Source organism: Nycticebus coucang, chromosome 8, assembly GCF_027406575.1.
Source record: "Nycticebus coucang isolate mNycCou1 chromosome 8, mNycCou1.pri, whole genome shotgun sequence".
In the NCBI taxonomy this organism is placed as follows: domain Eukaryota; kingdom Metazoa; phylum Chordata; class Mammalia; order Primates; family Lorisidae; genus Nycticebus; species Nycticebus coucang.
In genome coordinates this window covers 67,439,803-67,460,637 of record NC_069787.1, presented here as the reverse complement: position 1 = coordinate 67,460,637, position 20,835 = coordinate 67,439,803, and the positions used below count along the sequence as shown (strand labels likewise).

Here is a 20,835-nt window from a genome sequence, read left to right as displayed (position 1 = left end):
AGAATGGTTGGGCCAGGTGTGGTAGCTCACGTCTGTAATCCTAACACTCTGGGAGGTTGAGGTGGGTGGATTGCTTGAGCTCAGGAGTTTGAGATCAGCCTGAGCCAGAGTGAGACCCCATCTCTAAAAAATAAAAATAGCCGGGAGTTGTAGTGGGTGCCTAGTCCCAGTTACTTGGGAGGCTAAGGCAAGAGAATCTCTTCAGCCTTCCCTCTCCCCTCCCTTCTCTCTCCTCTTCCCTTCTACTTTCTGGACTATAGTTATGTTTTACCATTCATATGAATGTATGATTATATATTGATTTCATAGTAGTATTGAGTATATTGCATCCTTTTTTCCATTCTTGAGATACTTTACTAAGAAGAATATGTTTCAGCTCCATCCAGGTAGACATAAAAGATATGAAGTCTCCATCTTTTTATGCCTGCGCAGTATTCCATGGTGTACATATACCACAATTTGTTAATTCATTCATGGGTTGATGGGCACTTAGGCTATTTCCATGTCTTGGCAATTAAGAATTGGCCTGCAATAAACATTCTGGTGCAAATGTCTTCATTGTAAAATAATTTTTGATCATCTGGGTATATACCTAGTAGAGGAATTCCAGGATGGAATGGTAGGTCTACTTTTAGTTCCTTGAGTATTCTCCAAACTTCTTTCCAAAAAAGTCGTATTAGCTTGCATTCCCACCAACAGTGTAGAAGTGTTCCCTTCTCTCCGCATCCACACAACATCTGTAGTTTGGGGTTTTTGTTAAGTGGGCTAACCTTACTGGAGTTAGATGATATCTCAAAGTGGTTTTGATTTACATTTCTCTGACGATTAAGGATGATGAGCATTAACAGCACCCGTAGCTCAGTCGGCAGGGCACCGGCCACATACATCTAGGGTGGTGGGTTTGAACCCGGCCTGGGCCTGCTAAGCAACAATGACAACTGCAACCAAAAAATAGCCAGGCATTGTGGTAGGCGCCTGACACAGTTTGAAAGTGCTGCCAAAGCACTCCCATGATCAGAAACCCAGCCCCAGGCAAGTGGAGAGAAGGATGGTGGGGCCAGAATGTCTCCTCTCCTTTGGGGGCACTCTCAGCAGCTCTAAGGGTGCACAATCTATTTGTTGACTGCATGCATCAGTGAGCATGGGCAGGGAGCTCCCCTTTTATAAGTGGACATCCACGGGAAAGTGTAATTTTCCTTATAGAAATTTACCTGACTGCCATTTGCTGGGACCCTCATGTTAAAAAGAGGATAATGTCCAGGTCATATAATTGTTTTGATGGTTAAAAGAGGACGTAAATGCTAAAGTTCTGTAAAGCATTGGTAGATAACGAACATTATAACTAAGGCCTCTGAATTCAGTTCAGATCATTGTTTATTCCTGCGACTCAGCATGTGGACCCCCAGCTACTAGGGGATCCTCTAGGAGCTTGTGAGAAATGTAGACTGTCAGGTCCGACCTAGCTGAATGAAGCAGAATCTGCATTTCAACAAGATCCCCAGGTGACTGTCATAGCCGTTAATGGCTCCCTTGCTTCTCACAGTAGAAATTAATTCAATAAGTCTGGGGTCAAGTCCTAAGAATGAGAATTGTAAACAAGCTTCCAAGTTTTCTGGTTAGATAAGTTTGGTAAGCAAAATTATTGGATACCTTAATTTAAAATTAATTTTAGGTTTTTTTTGTTTATTTGTTTTTGTGACAGAGTCTCACTTTGTCACCCCTGGTAGAACGCCAAGGTGTCACAGTTCACAGCAACTTCAAACTCGGGCTCAAGCGATTCTCTTGCCTCAGCCTCTGGAGTAGCAGGGACAACAGGTGGCTGACACAATGCCCAGCTATTTTTAGAGACAAGGTCTTGCTCTTGCTTAGGCTAGTCGCGAACTTCTGAGCTCAGGCAATCCACCTGCAGTGGCCTCCCCAAGTGCTAGGATTATAGGCATAAGCCACTGCGCCCGGCCCTCAGCCTGTTTTATGCCAAGTGCTCTTCTGTTTCATATGGCTTCTTTCCTATGTCTTCTCCTTTTCTGTCCTTCCAAGGTAGTGGTTCTCAACCTTCCTAATGCCACAATTCTTTTCATTGTTAAAAAGGGGTCGGGACCCACAGGTTGAGAACCACTGCTCCAAAGATACTTGTGATTGGATTTAGGGACCACCCAGATGATCCAGGTTGAGCTCATCTCAAGAGCCTTAATTACAGTGAGTAAGAGGTGGGGCCACAGTTTGGGCCACAGTTCAGCCCAGTGCGTGAGGCATGGGGTGTCCTTCATGTCTCCTCCTGTGACGGGGACACCAGTAGATAGAAAGCAGAACTGAAGAACAGGCCTGCTCCCTTGTGCTTCCTCTAGCTGTTCCTGATCCCCACGATTCCTCACTTTCAACTTGTCACCCTTGGCTTTGGACTCCATGGTTACTGCTCGGTCTTTCCAGGTTTCCCAATTCATATTCCCAAATATTCAAAGGTGCTGGACAGCCTAAGGAGGGCTGATCTTAGGTCACGTGTCTTTCCCTGGTCTGATCAGGGGGAGGCATATGGTAAAGCACATGATTCAAAGCATGTCCTCCAAGGCTGCGTCTTCAGGGCTCTCAGTGGGGCTGGAGGAGCAACACTGTCCTATGGGAGGAGGGCATTGGATTTTTTTTTTTTTTTAAGACAGAGTCTCATTATGTTGCTCTCTGTAGAGTGCTATGGCCTCATAGCTCACAGCAACCTCAAACTCTTGGGCTCAAGCGATTCTCTTACCTTTGCCTCCCAAGTAGCTGGGACTACAGGCACCTGGTACAACACCTCGGTATTTCTAGAGATGACATTTTGCTCTGGCTCAGGCTGGTCTTGAACCTGTGAGCTCAGACAATCCACCTCCTCGGCCTCCCAAGCACTAGGATTACAGGCATTAGCCACTATGCCTGGTCATATATATATACTGGCCATATATATACTAAATATATATATATATATTTATATTATATCACATATATATTTATATTATAATATATTATATATTGTCATTTGCTTATATATATATATTTGTTTGTTTTTTAAGACAGTGTCTTACCTTTTTTGTTGTTGAGACAGTATCCCACCCTATGCCCCTGAGCAGAGTGCAGTGGGCGTGGTAGCTCACCCCATCCTCAGACTCAGGCTGCGGGCACCCCGCTGCCTCAGCCTCCGGAAGCTGCTGGGATTATATGTGCTTGCCGCGGCGCCCGGCTGGGTTTTTCCATTTTTTTCATGAGTCGGGGTCTCACTGTCGCTCAGGCGAGTCTCGAACTCCTGAGCTCCAGCGATTCTCCCTCCTCAGCCTCCCACAGTGCTAGGATTATAGGCGTGAGCCACCGCGTCCGGCTGTTCTTTTTTTTTTTTTTAATTTATTTATTTTTATTGTTAAGTCATAGCTGTGTACATTAGTGCAATCAAGGGGTACATTGTGCGGGTTTCATATACAATCTGAAATATTCTCATCAAACTGTTCAACGTAGCCTTCATGGCATTTTCTTAGTTATTGTACGTAGACATTTGTATTCTGCCTTTAGTAAGTTTCGCCTGTACCCATTCTAAGATGCACCGTAGGTGTGGCCCCACCCTTTACCCTCCCTCCACCAAAACCTTCCCCCTCCCTTCCCCTTCCTTGGCCCTTTCTCCGTAGTCTTGTGCTATAGTTGGGTTATAGTCTTCATGTGAAAGCTATAATTTAGCTTCATAGTAGAGCTGAGTACGTTGGATACTTTTTCTTCCATTCTTGAGGTACTTTGCTAAGAAGAATATGTTCCAGCTCCATCCATGTAAACATGAAAGAGGTGAAGTCTTGTGTCTTACCCTTTTGCCTGTGCTATTTTTTCAAAGACAGAGTCTCACCCTGTTGCCTGTGCTAGAGTGCCATGGCCTCAGCCTAACTCACAGAAACCTCAAACTCCTGGATTCAAGCAGTCCTCCTACCTCAGCCTCCCAAGTAGCTGGGGCTGTAGGTGCCTACCACAAGGCCTTGCTAATTTTTTTATTTTTAGTCAAGACAGGGTATTGCCCTTGCTTAGGTTGGTCTTGAACTCCTAAGCTCAAGAGATCCTTCTGCCTTGGCCTCCCAGAGTGCTAGGATTACAGGCATGAGCCACCATGTACACTCTTAATTTTCAGGAAAAAAAAAATTAATTTCAAAAATAATTGGCTGTGGACAGCACCTGTGGCTCAAGGAGTAGGGCGCCGGCCCCATATGCCAGAAGTGGTGGGTTCAAACCCAGGCCCAGGCCAAAAACTGCAAAAATAATAATAATAATAATAATGATTGGCTGGTACAGTGGCTCATGCCTGTAATCCAGCACTCTGAAAGACTGAGGCAGGGAAAATCCTTTGAGCTCAGGAGTTTGAGAGCATCCTGAGCAAGAGTGATACCCTGTCTCGACTAAAAATAGAAAAATTAGCCAGGCTTTGTGGTAGGCACCTACAGCCTCAGCTACTCGGGAGGCTGAGGTAGGAGAATAGCTTGAAGCCAGGAGTTGGAGGTTGCTGTGAACTAGGCTGAGGTCATGGCACTCTAGCCTGGGTAACCAGGTGAGACTCTGTCTCACAAAAAAAGAAAAGAAAGAAAGAAGTCCTAGGTACTTGGGAGGCTGAGGCAAGAAAATTGCTTAAGCCCAGGAGTTGGAGGTTGCTGTGAGCTGTGTGACGCCACGGCACTCTACCGAGGGTGATAAAATGAAACTCTGTCTCTACCAAAAAAAAAAAGAAAGAAAGAAAAAGAAAAGAGGCAGTACCCATAGCTCTGTGGGTAGGGCACCAGCCACATTAAACCAAGGCTGACAGGTTCAAATCCAGCCTGGGCCAGCTAAAGCAACAAGGACAACTGCAACAACAACAACAACAACAACAACAACAACAAAATCGCTGGGTGTTGTGGCGGGTGTTTGCAGTCCCAGCTACTTGGGAGGCTGAGGCAAGAGAATTACTTAAGCCCAAGAGTTTGAGGTTGCTATGAGCTGAGACAGCACAGCACTCTACCCAGGGTGACAGCTTGAGACTTTGCCTCAAAAAAAAGGAAAGAAAATAATGAGGTAATTTTAAAAAGAATTATATTTCCAGCGGGGAGCCCTAGATACTGAAGCATCAGGGCCACACAACTTGGCTTTTAAATCATCATCTCTTATCACCTCTTGGGTCTGCACCTTTTTTTTTTTAAATGCATACTTCAAATATATCTTTGCCAAAGGAGATTTGAACTTGGGGGACATGTTAGCGCCTCCATGGGCCTGCTGGGCTCTGTTCATTGGGTGTGCTAAAAATAACTAGAGAGGTTAAAAAAATGTTGAAGCAGATTTAGGGGCTCTTCTGGAAAATGAAACACAGAAGCTGGGCCCTGGGTGGTTCTATTTAAAGCCGATCATCATCTCATCCATTCCTGTGGATTTACATGCAAAGACTTTATTCCCCGTGGCCCTGCTGAGGGAAGGAGGGTCTGATCTGCATTAGAACTCCCTCCTCCCACGACCCTCTGCAAAGCAGCAGCTGTCCAGAGAAAAAGGAGTGCTGTGGGTCTGGCAAGTGGCTCTGTGCTTTACTTCCGCAATTGTCCTTTTGAATCGAGGAAAGCAAAAATAAAGTTTTCAAGACCAATTCACAATCTAATCTTCTGTGAAAAGCAAAATCGAGGCTATGAAAAATTATAAGCAGTTAAAACACTTTCATGTCGTCTTTCCAGAGAAAGAGAGAAAGAGAGAGAGAGAGAGAGAGGAAATCACACTGCTTTGTTCAAAGCAATGGGACCAACACAAGCCTTTTTTTCTTTCTTTTCCTTTTTTTTTTTTTTTGAGCAACACATCTGGTCTCAATCTCTATATGCCAGTGGACAAAAGCAATTAGAAAGCTCTGCTTTCCATGTCATAATAATGGAAGTCATATATTTTCCACGGCTGTCTCATTTGGTTACCCAGCTCTGCAGAAAGAGCTTAAATGGAATTTAAAATGCAGGTTTTTGCTTGACAATACTGTTAGTGACCTGAAGGATAAGTGCTCCCGTATCTTCCAGAACCAGGAGAAGAGAAAGAGTAGATATTACAGGTGTGTGCTAATAAACCACAATGTAATTTACATGCCTGTGGGATAGGCCCCAATATTCAATCTTTCTGACACACTCTGGGGACTGGGAATGCTATTAGAATTGGTTTAGATATGGAAAGATCTCTTGAGGAATCTACTAGAGTTTTCGTATGTGTTAAAACTTTGACTTTCTCATTGTATTGGTCAGGACTTTTTTTTTTTCTTTTTTTGAGACAGAATCTCACTATGTTGCCCTTAGTAGGGTGCCAGGCCATGACAGCTCACAGCAACCTCAAACTCTTGGGCTTAAGTGATTCTCTTGCCTCAGCCTCCCACATAGCTGGGACTACAGGCGCCCACCACAACGCCTGGCTATTTTATCGGCTGCAGTTGTCATCATTGTTGTTTAGCCGGCCTAGGCTGAGTTCAAACCCACCAGCCTTGGTGTATGTGGCCGGTCCCCTGCCCACTGAGCTATGGGTGCCACCTGGTCAGGACTTTTTTTTTTTTTTTTTGGCCAGTGCTGGGTTTGAACCCGCCACCTCCGGTATATGGGACCGGCACCCTACTCCTTGAGCCACAGGTGCCGCCCAAGGACTTTTTTTTTTTTGTAGAGACAGAGTCTCACTTTATGGCCCTCGGTAGAGTGCCGTGGCGTCACACAGCTCACAGCAACCTCCAACTCCTGGGCTTAAGCAATTCTCCTGCCTCAGCCTCCCAAGTAGCTGGGATTACAGGCGCCCGCCACAACGCCCAGCTATTTTTTGGTTGCAGTTCGGCCGGGGCCGGGTTTGAACCCGCCACCCTCGGTATATGGGGCCGGCGCCTTACCGACTGAGCCACAGGCGCCGCCCATGGTCAGGACTTTTTTGATTGCAAGCGACAGAACTCAACCTAACTCAGCCTGAGCAAAAAAGAGAATTGGTTCATATAACTGGGAAATGTGAGGGGCTGAAAATGGTCAGACTCAACTGAGTCCATGCCTTTAAACAATGCCATGCTTTCCTTTCCCTCTCCCAAGATTAGCAATTCCAGGAAAAGGCTTGGCTCAGTATCAAAAGTTGCAGCAATAATTCTGGACTTAATTCTCATTGAGTCAGGTGCCGATCCGTAAACTGACAATAGCCTTGAGCCACTGGTCCTTTCCAGGGGTCCTCAAACTTTTTAAACAGGGGGCCAGGTCACTGTCCCTCAGACCATTGGAGGGCTGGACTATAGTTTAAAAAAAAACAAAAACTATGAACAAATTCCTATGCACACTGCACATATCTTATTTTGAAGTCAAAAAACGGGAACAAATATAATCACACCGCCTCATGTAGCCCGCTATAGACACAAGTAGCATCTGTGCCATCAAACTACAGGATGGAGATTGTGTGTCAGAAAGTTGTGTTTCAGCTTTGAAAGAGGGGTTGGTGGGTGTAGGGTGTCATAGCTAGCCCATATGAAATAGGCAACCCCCTCTAAGCTGATGCAACCTGGTGCTCCCACTACCTGGGGGAATAGATGGTACCTTTGTCCTGCCTGCCTTTTCCTTTGTTTGCTTGAGACATAGTTGCTTTCTGTCACCTAGGCTAGAAAGCCGTAGTGTCATTATGCCTCCCAGCAACCTCGTCTTGCTCAGGGGTCCTCAAACTGCACAGGGGTCCTCAAACTGCATGGGCCACATGAGGCAGTGTGATTGTAGTTGTTCCCGTTTTGTTTTTTGACTTCAAAATAAGATATGTGCAGTGTGCATAGGAATTTGTTCATAGTTTTTCTTTTTTAACTATAGTCCGGCCTCCAATGGTCTGAGGGGGAGTGAACTGGCCCCCTGTTTAAAAAGTTTGAGGACCTCTGCTTGGGCTCAAGCAATCCACCTGCCTCAGCCTCTCAAGGACTAGGATTACAGGTGTGAGCCATTGTGCCTGACCTGTCCAGACTTCCTATGGGCAGAAGCAACCCCCACCCAGCACACATCGCTGAGGGAGAAGAGCCAAAGGTGAATATTAGCCTACTGGACTCCTCAGGACACTGTTGTGTAGCATGACACCTAAACAACTGTGTGGGGTGGCACTAGTGGGCAGGCAAAAACAGCATGCATCCTCCATACTGACCCAAACCATCTTAAAATTGATACATCCTCCCAAGGTTTCTTGCCTGATGTGTGTAAGCTGTGCCTTATGCATTAGAATATATGGATCAACTGTTTTATAACTTAATGTTTGTTCAAACTTGGGTGTGTAGAGGCTTGAATGCTGGGGTGGAAGAGTCCAGAGTGTAGGCTCAGGAGGCCTGGGTCTGATTACGGCTCTGTTTTACCACCTGGGCATTGTTGGTCTCATCCTAATGCTTTTGGGGGCATCAGCTTCTTCATCAGTGGGACAAAGGGCCCTTCAAAAAACCCTTCCCTTCTACCAGAGGGAAGAGGTCCAGATAGGGAAGAGGTCTGTGGTTTGGAAGTCTATCTTTTCCTCCCAGTCTCCCACTGTTTGTGTCAATAAACACAACTCTGCCTTCTCCCTCTGGCCCCTTCCCCCAGCCTGGTCTCCTCAGATGTGTGAAGTTGGTGGTTTTACTGCGCTTAGTCATATTCAAACACCTCCAGGGCATCTGCAGGTTGTAATTTCCCTCCCAAAGACACTGGTGACATACAAACCCCCTTTATGCCTGTTAGGCAAATTAGCACCCACTCATGAACCTGGGCCCCTGCAGAAGCTGGCTGGGGACAAACACAGTGTGCCTGAGGGAGTGAAAATGCAAAGCACAGCAGGGGCTGACTTCTGTCCCAGGAGAGACAGGCCCTCTCAGCCTGAGCAGTGGGAAGACCATTACACAGGGGTATCTGCAACGGAGGAAGGGACGCTGGGGTGCTGAGAGCAGACTGACAGTCTGGATGGAGTCTTAATCATCTCATACTTGGGCATCTAAGAGATCTATTTGTGTTTGCCAACAGTAAATTCCAGCACCCAGCACAGAACCCCACAAACATCCTAACTCCTCTGTGATCCATCAGAAACCAAACTTCCTTTTAGGCGTTTGGAAGAGCTAGGGCAGAGTAACTAGCTTAGCCTTCACCAGAGATGCTAGAGAAGGGCTTGGGGCCATGTGCAATGGCCTATGGGGTGAGTCAGTCAGCTTTGAGTTTACTACTCACTGTCAAATTGGTCTTCTGGGGCCCATAGCTTAAGGTCCTCAGTCTGAGTGGGGCTAAGCAATGCCTATGGGTGCCACTGGGTGCCAGTAGTGGAGTATTTTGGGGTCCAAACAATGAGTCACACACATAACAAAGATCTGTAATTTCTGCTCTATCATTCAGTGTTTTTTGGAGTTCAGATCATATATGGAAAACATAAAAATATTGAGGCCTCATGGCTGCGCCTGTGGCTCAACGGGGGTAGGGCGTCTGCCCCATATGCTGGAGGTGGTGGGTTCAAACCCAGCCCCGGCCAAAAACTGCAAAAAAAAAAAAAAATATTGAGGCCTCTATTCATAGAACACCGTTCAGTCCTCAAAGGTCTTTCATATTCAGGATAGTTTGGTAATTGGTTTGGACTACTACTGAGTTCAAACCTTGACTCCTCTAGACTAAGGAAACTTTAGTGAATTACTTAACCTCCTGGAACCTCTGTTTGTTTTTCTATAAAATGCAAGGTCATAATAACCTCTACCTTTACAAGTTTGGGGGAGTTAATTGCAATAATCTATGTTATACTCTTAGGACATGGCCAGATACAGAATAATGGTTCGACACATGTTAGTGACTGCTATTATTATCCATGAAGTCCATAAGACCAACTCATGAAATTCATTGGGCTAGAATATTTTCCTCTATTGATAAATAAGAAAAGTGAGATCAGAAAATACAAAGGAAGCATGAGGAGGTGAAAGGAAAGAGATGTTCATGGGACCACTGGGAGATGGTAACACAGGCAACTTTGGGTTTCCTGCTGTGTGCACAGGAGGGCTCACAACCTGCAGATAATTGGCATCAAGGTAAAGCTACATAAAGGGGATTCACTTACAGAAGAGACTGAAACTTTACAGTAAATAGGAAAAAAAAAATTGATTAGCATTATATCCTCCAAAAAGGGACCCCAAAATTTTGAAAATACCTTTACCTTCTAACAAAGTTTACATTAGGGTTTCTGCAACTATGTGCTAATTTGGAGGACAAAGAGTCTAAACATTTTTATCTGATGAAATTGTATGGCATCCTTTAACTTCATTTTTTATTTTTATATCAAATTTGTAAAGAAGATCATTTTTCCCCCCACAAAAATATTTGATGGCTTCATCAATTTTTAAAAGTCATGGTACTCTACCCAGAGTGATGGAGTGAGACTCTGCCTAAAAAAAATAAAATAAAATAAATAATAATAATAAAGGTCTTTGCCTCAGCACCCATAGTGCAGTGGTTATGGCACCAGCCACATGCACCAAGGCTGGCGGGTTCAAAACCAGCCAGGGCCAGCTGAACAACAATGACAACTGCAACAAAAAAAACAGCCAGGTTTTGTGGCGGGCGCCTGTAGTCCCAGATGCTTGGGAGGCTGAGGCAAGAGAATCGCTTAAGCCCAAGAGTTGGAAGTTGCTGTGAGCTGTGACGCTACATCACTCTACCAATGGGACATAGTGAGACTCTGTCTCAAAAAAAAAAAAAAAAGGCCTTTTCTGAATCCTTTTTATTTGCATTGTCTCTCTGTTCTTATCTATTTTCTTTTGGGTAGTTGTTATCTGATCTCCCCCAAGGCTTTGAGCAGTCCTGCTGTTACTCTCATGAACTTTATAAAACTCTGAGACTTTGCAAGATTTGCAAGTTCAGTGTGAACCAACTTGTATTGAATTCTAATTGTGATTTGGGATGTTGCTACAAACCACAGAGGTGTGGATGAAATGAGTGGGAGTGGCTGCTAGTGTGGGACAGAGAGAGACTCTGTGTGTGTAGACACGCTATGATCCATTAGCAGAGAGTGTCGTGTTATGACAACTTTTGCTTCATGAGCAAGTCATAACTGTAGGCACTTGGGTAATAAATACTCAGATAACAGCCCCCTGTGTAACAAATGCTCAGATAACAAGCAGCCGCAGATCACATAACAACACAGCACAAGGTTTTGATAAACCCAAATTTCTGGGACTAAAAACCCCTTTCTACAGACAATTGAAGTCAGATGGCTGAGATATCAGTGAAAGTAAACAAGTACTGATAGTAACAGATTGCGAATAACACACTGAATAAACTAAGAAAGCACAGGTTCATTCTGATGTAAATGAATCACTAGAAGTTTAATGAGGAATGAAATATTGACATAGCTTCAAGGGTTTCCACAACATACTTAAGAAAGGGCAATGAGTCTCTGTACAGATGAGGATTCTGGCAGACACCTCTCCAGTCAAGAGTTCCAAGTGAACATTTTCAGGAATGCAACCAATTGGAACTGGGTACCACACACTACAATGCAAGGTGAAGAAGCCAACATTGCAGCCACAGTACTTCCGCCTGAATCTAATTAAGAGGAAACTCAAGTAAAACCAAAATTGAGGGACATTCTACACATGTCTGGCCGATAATCTTCAAATATGTCAAGGACATAGAAATCAAAGAAAGAGGAAGGGCCATTTCAGACTGGAGGAGCCCAAAGAGCCATGGCAACTGGGTGCAAATGGGATTCTGAACTGAATTCTCTTACTATAAAAATGACATGATGTATGTAGGTGGCTGGCAAAACTTGAATGGGCCCTGAGGATTCACTGTAAAGTATTAATGTTTATTTCCTAACTTTTTCTTCCTTCCTTCCTCTCTCTCTCTCTCTTTCTTTCTAGACAGAATCTCACTTTATCGCCCTCAGTAGAGTGCCATGGCGTCACAGCTCACAACCTCCTCCAACTCCTGGGCTTAAGAGATTCTCTTTTTTTTTTGTAGAGACAGAGTCTCACTGTACCGCCCTTGGGTAGAGTGCCGTGGCGTCACACGGCTTACAGCAACCTCTAACTCTTGGGCTTACGCGATTCTCTTGCCTCAGCCTCCCGAGCAGCTGGGACTACAGGCGCCAACCACAACGCCCGGCTATTTTTTTGTTGCAGTTTGGCCGGGGCTGGGTTTGAACCCGCCACCCTTGGCATATGGGGCTGGCGCCCTACTCACTGAGCCACAGGCGCCACCCAAGAGATTCTCTTGCCTCAGCCTCCCAAGTAGCTGGGACCACCAGTGCCTGCCAGAATGCCTGGCTATTTTTTGTTGCAGTTTGGCTGGGGCCGGGTTCAAACCCACCACCCTCGGTATTTGGGTCCAGCGCCCTACCCACTGAGTCACAGGTGGCGCCCTACCCACTGAGCCACAGGCACCACCCTATTTCCTAACTTTTAAAATGTATCGTATATGTAGGAGGATGTCTTCATTGACAGGAAAGTTGTGCTAACATTTTTAGGGCACCATCAGATCAAGTCTTCAATTTACTCTCAAATGGTTCAGGAACAAAAACACTTTTTGGTAACTTTCCTGCAAGTTTGAGATTTTTTTTGTTAAAGGAGCAAAGGAGGTCATTGTTTACTGAGCAGCTGGCAAATTCATTCAAGGTACAGGAATGGAGTTGAAGGGCAGTGCCAAAGAGTGCCGGAGGCCCGGGCGGCGCCTGTGGCTCAGTGAGTAGGGCGCTGGCCCCATATACCAATGGTGGTGGGTTCAAACCCAGCCCCGGCCAAACTGCAACAAAAAAAATAGCCAGGCGTTGTGCCAAGCACCTGTAGTCCCAGCTACTTGGGAGGCTGAGGCAAGGGAATTGCCTAAGCTCAGGAGTTGGAGGTTGCTGTGAGCTGTGACGTTACGGCACTCTACCGAGGGTGATAAAGTGAGACTCTGTCTCTAAAAAAAAAAGGAGTGGTAGAGGCTGAGCTGCATTTTGGAGGGTGCCTGTCAGCTGTGTGTAGGGGAGGGTGTTGGGGGGGGTGGCATAGAAGGGGTCCAGGAGACTGGAGACAGTGAGAAGGGCTTGAGCTTAGACAATGACAACATGTAAAACAGAAGACAGATTTGAGACCTGTTGAGGAGGAAGCCTCCTTACGATTCAGAGAAAGGGAGGAGACGATGAAGGTTTCAAGCCTCCTAGAGAGGATGATATGGAATCAGGAATGAGAGGAGGCCTGGGGAAGTGGGCTTGTGTAGTGGAGATGGTGGGTACTGTTTGGGGCATGCTGAATATGAGAGCAATTTGGTGGCAACATTGGGCACCTCTCTGATCTCCAGGGTATCAACCAAAGTGGCTCATCTTCCCAGAGTTAGAATTTGAGATCTTGGCATAACATTGTCACTGAGATATCAGGAAATGATGAAATATGATCCGGAACCAAGAAGAAAGATCACAGCCAACAACATGGATTGGACGGCCGTTTGCCTGAGAAGCCAAGAGAACAACTGAGATCAGTGGAGGAGAGGAGGAAGAAAGCTCTTGGGGAAAGCTGAGGGAAAGGGCATTATGCGAAGTGAAATCTGTCAGTCACAAAAGGACTGATACTGTGTGATTCCCCTTTTGTGAGGTACCGAGTCAAATTCCATAAAGATAGAATGGTGGTTGGCTTGGCGCCTGTGGCTCAAGTAGCTAAGGTGCCAGCCACATACACCTGAAATGGCAGGTTCGAATCCAGCCTGGGCCCGCCAAATAACAATGATGGCTGCAACAAAAAATAGCCAGGTATTGTGGTGGGCGCCTATAGTCCTAGCTACTTGGGAGGCAGAGGCAGGACAATCGCTTGAGCCCAGAGGTTGGAGGTTACTGTGAGTTGTGATGCCATAGCACCCTACCCAGGGTGACAGCTGGAGGCTCTGTCTCAAAACAAAACAAAAAAAACAAACAGGCGGCTCCTGTGGCTTAGTTGGTAGGGTGCCAGCCCCATATACCGAAGGTGGCAGGTTCAAACCCAGCCCCGGCCAAACTGCAACAAAAAAATAGGCAGGCATTGTGGCGGGTGCCTATAGTCCTAGCTACTCAGGAGGCTGAGGCAAAAGAATCTCCTAAGCCACTCGTGAGGCTGAGGCAAGAGAATCATCTAAGCCCAAGAGCTGGAGGTTGCTGTGAGCTGTGATGCCACGGTGCTCTGCTGAGGGCGACAAAATGAGACTCTGTCTCTAAAAACAAAAAAATATAATAATAATCCAACTCCTAAAAAAAAAAAAAAAAGAATCTCCTAAGCCCAGGAGTTGGAGGTTGCTGTGAACTGTGATGACACAGCACTCTACCGAGGGTGATAAAGTGCAATTCTGGGGTGGCGCCTGTGGCTCAGTGAGTAGGGAGCCGGCCCCACATGCCGAGGGTGGCAGGTTCAAACCCAGCTCTGGCCAAAACTGCAACCAAAAAAAAAATAAAAATAAAAAAATAAAGTCTTTAAATTAAAAAAAGAAAATGCAATTCTGTTTCTACAAAAAAAAAGATAGAATGGTGGTTGTCAGGGGATGGGGGAGAGAAGAATGAGAGTGAACATTTAATGGGTATGGAATTTCAGTTTTGCAAGATGGTAAGAGTTCTGTGAATGGATAGTGGTGACGGTTGCACAACAATGTGAAAATACTTGATGTCACTGAACCATACACTTAAAAATGGTTAAGGTATTAAATTTGATGTTACGGGTATTTTACCACCATTTAAAAAAAAATTTTTTTTTTTTTTTTGAGACAGAGTCTCGCTATGTTGCCCTGGGTAGAGTGTTGTGGTGTCACAGCTCACAGCAACCTCAAACTCTTGGGCTTAAACAATTCTCTTGCCTCAGTTTCCCAAGTAGCTGAGACTACAGGTGCCCACCACAACACCTGGCTATTTTTTGGTTGCATCTGTCATTGTTGTTTGGCTGGCTTGAGCCGGGTTTGAACCCGCCAGCCTCGGTGTATGTGGCGCCGTAACCACTCTACTACTGGCGCCGAGCCTAAAAAAATTTTTTTTTTTTTGTAGAGACAGAGTCACACTTCATGGCCCTCGGTAGAGTGCCATGGCCTCACACAGCTCACAGCAACCTCCAACTCCTGGGCTTAAGTGATTCTCCTGCCTCAGCCTCCCGAGTAGCTGGGACTACAGGCGCCTGCCACAACACCTGGCTATTTTTTGGTTGCAGTTTGGCCGGGGCTGGGTTTGAACCCGCCACCCTCGGTGTATGGGGCCGGCGCCCTACCGACTGAGCCACAGGCGCCGCCCTAAAAAATTTTTTTAATGCAGATTCTGATTCAGCGGTTCAGGTGTGAGGCCTGAAATGCTGCATTGCTTTATTTTATTATTTTTTTTTTTTTGTAGAGACAGAGTCTCACTTTACTGCCCTCGGTAGAGTGCCGTGGCGTCACACGGCTCACAGCAACCTCCAGCTCTTGGGCTTATGTGATTCTCTTGCCTCAGCCTCCTGAGCAGCTGGGACTACAGGTGCCCGCCACAAGGCCCAGCTATTTTTTTGTTGCAGTTCGGCCGGGGCTGGGTTTGAACCCACTACCCTCGGTATATGGGGCCGGCGCCTTACTTACTGAGCCACAGGTGCTGCCCGCTGCATTGCTATTAAACTCTCAGGTGAGGTTGGAGCCATTTGAACCATACTTTGTGCCAAGGACCATATCTTAAGTTACAAGATATTAGAAAGCTAAAGCAGGGCGGCGCCTATGGCTCAGTGAGCAGGGCGCCGGCCCCATATACTGAGGGTGAGGGGTTCGAACCCGGCCCCGGCCAAACTGCAACCAAAAAATAGCCGGGCGTTGTGGCGGGCGCCTGTAGTCCCAGCTACTCGGGAGGCTGAGGCAGGAGAATCGCCGAAGCCCAGGAGTTGGAGGTTGCTGTGAGCTGTGTAACGCCATGGCACTCTACCGAGGGTGATAAAGAGAAACTCTGTCTCTATAAAAAAAAAAAAAAAAAAAAGAACCTTCAGAAAGCTAAAGCAGTTTCTTTTAGGTCCTTTTAAATAAGCCCAGCACCTGCTTTGCATTAAAGCTATAGTTACTGCTTGAATGAAATGCAGTGGGATTCTAAGCCCTGTAAGGACGCCAGACTCCTTATCCTACTCTCCAGGAAGCTGCCAAGAAAGCCCCTGTCACACCAGACACAATCATAGCAAAACACGTCTATAGCCAGAATTATTTGGAGCTGGCCTACTCACTAGAAAATTACCTCCAGCTCAATAGCTCATCTCGTCTATTACTAAGAGGTCCTTGATTGGGTTTCAGCCCGTGCACTGTCTGTGGTTAGCCCATGAAGACAGGGACCAAGTCTGTGATGTTCACTGCTATATCTCCAGTCCTAGCTACTGGTCTGTAGAAGGTATTCAGTAAACATTTGTTGATGAAAATAGCTAACACATATACTACGTGCAGTGCTTATAAAATAATGTTCTGAGAATTGTACGTGGTAGATTATATTGTCCTTTAAAGAAGGCCATGAAATAAAATATCTCCCAACATACCTGTTCTCTCTGTAGTGTGACTGTGAAATTCCTCCCATTGGAGAATGGTGTTTATGTCCCCTGTCCTTGACCATGGGTGGATCTACAGGGACCAAATTGAAGGAAAAGTAGAAGGCTACTCACACAAGCTTATGTATACTTTATCACTGGAGGAAAGATCTTTCTAGTATCAGAGGGTACTTTCCTCTTGTATCAATACACTGTTCCCACGAAAATGCTGAACAATCAATTCCCCACCAGTGGGGTTTGCAACACTTTATTCTTATGGATCTGTGGGTTCACCAGGAGTTGGCTACACCAAGTTGTGTGCAGCTGGGGTGGTTTGCATTAGCCACGCTTGTCTGGCTTCTTTCTCTAGAACCAATAGACTAGCCTGGTTATATTTTTCTCATTGCCTTTTGCAATGGCAAAGGCTCAAAAGAGCAAGCCAAATCATGCAAATGCTTTGCAATCTTCCCCCTTATTTCCCAGCGGTCAAAGCAAACCGCATGGCTAAGCCCAAATTGGAAGGATGAGAAAGACAGTGAATATTTTCAACAATAGTCACACCTCTTTTCAGATATTAAAAACATATTTAGAGGTGTTTAGAGGTCTTACAAATATATGATGACCATTTCCTTGTTCCATTCAATACACTTAGCACATCATTTTCAAAGGCTGTGTGGCGCTTCATCATATAAATGTGTCATAATGTATTTCATCACTCCCCAGTGTTTGACCATTTAGGTTGCTTCCTTTTATTGCTGTTGTAATTAACATGTTACAGTAAACTACTATCTACATAAGTCTTGGTTTACAGTCCCTGATTATTTTCTTAACAAATTCCTAGAAGTAGAATTTCTGGACTAGGGAGGTGCCTGTGGCCCAGTCGGTAAGGTGCTGGCCCCATATACCGAGGGTGGCGGGTTCAAACCCGGCCCTGGCTGAACTGCAACCAAAAAATAGCTGGGCGTTGTGGCGGGCGCCTGTAGTCCCAGCTACTGGGGAGGCTGAGGCAGGAGAATCACTTAAGCCCAGGAGTTGGAGGTTGCTGTGAGCTGTGTGACGCCATGGCACTCTACCGAGGGCCATAAAGTGAGACTCTGTCTCTACAAAAAAAAAAAAAGAATTTCTGGACTAAAGGGACTCAAAAATTTAAGGCTGTAGAAAGCGAATCAAGAGTGAAAAGATTGGCTGGACACGATGGCTCAGGCATGTAATCCTAACAGTCTGGGAGGCCGAGGCAGGTGGATTGCTTGAGGTCCGGAGTTCTAGACCAGCCTGAGCAACAGCAAGACCCGGTCTCTACTAAAAATAGAAAAACTAGCTGGTGTCCCAGCGGGCACCTGTAGTCCCAGCTACTTGGAAGGCTGATGTAGGAGGATTACTTGAGCCCAGGAGTCTGAGGTTGCTGTGAGCTAGGATGATGCCATGGCACTCTATCCAGGGTGACAGAGTGAGACTTTGTCTCAAAATAAAAAAAAAAAAAAGTGAAAAGACCGTGGAGTCAGGGAGGAAGATCAGCCAAGAAGAAAGTGAAGACGCTAAGCCGGAATCTGGACAATTATATCCACGAAATAAAATTGGACTTCCAGAGAGTTTCAAGAAACTATGATCTTACCTTACATCCTTTTGAGGTCCCATGAGAATATGTCAGAGCTTTAAATGCTACCAAGCTAGAACAGGTATTTGCAAAACCATTCCTTGCTTCCCTGGATAGTCACTGAGACGGAGTCAAAGGCCTGGCAAAGCGTCCAAAGAACCTGGCAACTGTCCTTTCCGGGGCATGTGATGGAGAGATTAGAATTTGGAACCTGACTAAATGTAAACGTTATCTGTACAATAAAGCACATGAAGGTTTTATACGAAGAGGGGACTTCTTTTTTTACTGTTGTTGATGACAAAACTGTGAAGCAGTGGGAAATGGATGCACCAGGCTTTGGAGACAAGGAAGAGCCATTGCATACAATATTGGGAAAGACAGTATATACTGCAGTTGATCATTACTGGAAAGAAGGTGTTTTTGCCACATGTGGACAGCAAGTAGACATTTGGGATGAGCAAAGAACCAGTCCTATATCTATGACCTGGGGATTTGACGGTATTAGTAGCGTTAAATTTAACCCATTTGTGCTTGGTGCCAGTAGCTCAGTAAGTAGGGCGCTGGCCACATATACCGAAGGTGGCAGGTTCGTAGCCCTGGCCTCCTAAACAACAATGACAACTGCAACCAAAAAATAGCCAGGTGTTGAGGTGGACACCTATAGTCCCAGCTACTCGGTAGGCTGAAGCAAGATAATTGCTTAAGCCCAAGAGTTTGAGGTTTCTGTGAGCTGTGATGCCACGGCTCTACCAAGGGTGACGGAATGAGACTCTGTTTCAAAAAAATTTAACCGAGTTGAGATAGTTATTTTGGGAAGCTGTGCTTCTGATGGGACTATAGTACTATTTGATATGAGGCAAGCTGCTCATTTGAAAAAGGTTATCTTAGATATGAGAACAAATACCATCTCTTAGAACCCTATGGAAGCTTTCTTTTTCACTGCAGCATATGAAGATTACAATCTGTATACTTCCAATGTGCGTGCACTGGACACCCCTGCAATGGTTCATATGGATCACGTGTCTGCAGGGGTTGATGTAGGTTACTTTCCCACAGGGGAAGAGTTTGTATTTGCCAATTTTGATAAATCTATTCGAATCTTTCCTGTGGACAAGAGTTGAGGCAGGGCAGTCTATCACACAAAGCGAATGCTACACGCTCCTGTGTGCAATGAACTCGTGACAAGTTCATCATGTCTGGGTCTGAAGAGATGAACATTTGTCTGGGGAAAGCTAATGCTTCTGAAAAATTGGATGTGCTTACATCATGAAAGAAAGCAGCCAAAGATTATGACCAGAATTTGAAGGAGAAATTTCAGTGTCATCCTCATATAAAACTTACAGCTCATCATTGACATCTACCGAAATCTATCTACAGCCAGATTCAGGAACAGCACATCATCCACAAGAGGAAACAAATTGCTTTAAACACAGCATAGCCGGATCTGTACCAACTGCGTCAGAGAAGACGAGACACAAAGTGACAGTTGTGGAATAATATTTGATATTCCTAATAAGCCTGATGTATAATTATTTGTTACTTTTTTTTTTTTGAGACAGAATCTCACTCTTCTGACCAGACTAGAGTGCCCTGGTGTTAGCCTAGCTCACAGCAACCTCAAACTCCTGGGTTTAAGCCATCCTCCTGCCTCAGGTGGCACTATTGGCACCTGCCACCTATTTTTTTTTGTTGCAGTTGTCATTGTTGTTTAGCTGGCCCAGGCCATCCTCAGTGTATGTGGCCAGCACCCTAACCACTGAGCTACAGGCACCGCCCAATTAACCTTTTAATGTAAAACATTAAAAGTGACTTTTACCCACTTTAGTTTCAGTTTGGGTGGCACAGGAGTAAACCAATTTTGGTAGGACTGATCATACCGGGAAAATGGAAAAACTTAAGTTTTACCGTGGAGATTCTGTGCTTAGAGTTACATGTAAAGTCATTATGTTTAGTTTTCAAAATATTATGGAAGTGTATAAAAGAGCAAAAGATGCTTTCTGTCCTTGAGAAGTATACATTTTATAACAATTTGATTAATAATCTGCATTTGGGTGGTTCCTGTGGCTCAAAGGGGTAGGGCGCCGGCCCGTATGCCAGAGGTGGTGGGTTCAAAACCAGCCCCGGCCAAAAACTGCAAATAAATAAATAAATAAATAAAAATCTGCATTTGAGGAGAAAGATACATTATATTTATTTTTAAATTATATTATATTTTATTTATTTATTTATTTATTTATTTATTTTTTGTAGAGACAGAGTTTCACTTTATGGCCCTCGGTAGAGTGCCGTGGCCTCACACAGCTCACAGCAACCTCCAACTCCTGGGCTTAAGCGATTCTCTTGCCTCAGCCTCCCGAGTAGCTGGGACTACAGGCGCCCGCCACAACACCCGGCTATTTTTTGGTTGCAGTTTGGCCGGGGCTGGGTTTGAACCCATCACCCTCGGTATATGGGGCCGGCGCCCTACCGACTGAGCCACAGGCGCCGCCCAAAATTATATTATATTTTATTTTATTTTATTTTTAGATTGCGCTTCAAGCTGTCATCCTGTGTAGACATCCTGTGGCATCACAGCTCACAGCAACCTCCAACTCCTGGGTTCGAGCAATTCTCCTGCCTCCACCTCCCAAGTAGCTGGGACTACAGGCACCTGCCATGACGCCCGGCTATTTTTTGGTTGCAGCCGTCATTGTTGTTTGGTGGGCCCGGGCTGGATTTGAACCTACCAGCTCAAGTGTATGTGTCTGGCGCCTTAGCCGCTTGAGCCACAGTCACTGAGCCTATTTTTAAAATTTAAAATTCTTCACTCTTCACTCTCAAAGTT

General features: G+C 45.4%; 1 pseudogene; it reads left to right on the top strand.

Moving 5' to 3' along the window:
* LOC128591358 (DDB1- and CUL4-associated factor 13-like) overlaps nucleotides 1–19,508 on the top strand; it is a 65,715-nt pseudogene extending 46,207 nt beyond the window's left edge.
* The last annotated feature ends 1,327 nt before the right edge of the window (nucleotides 19,509–20,835 follow it).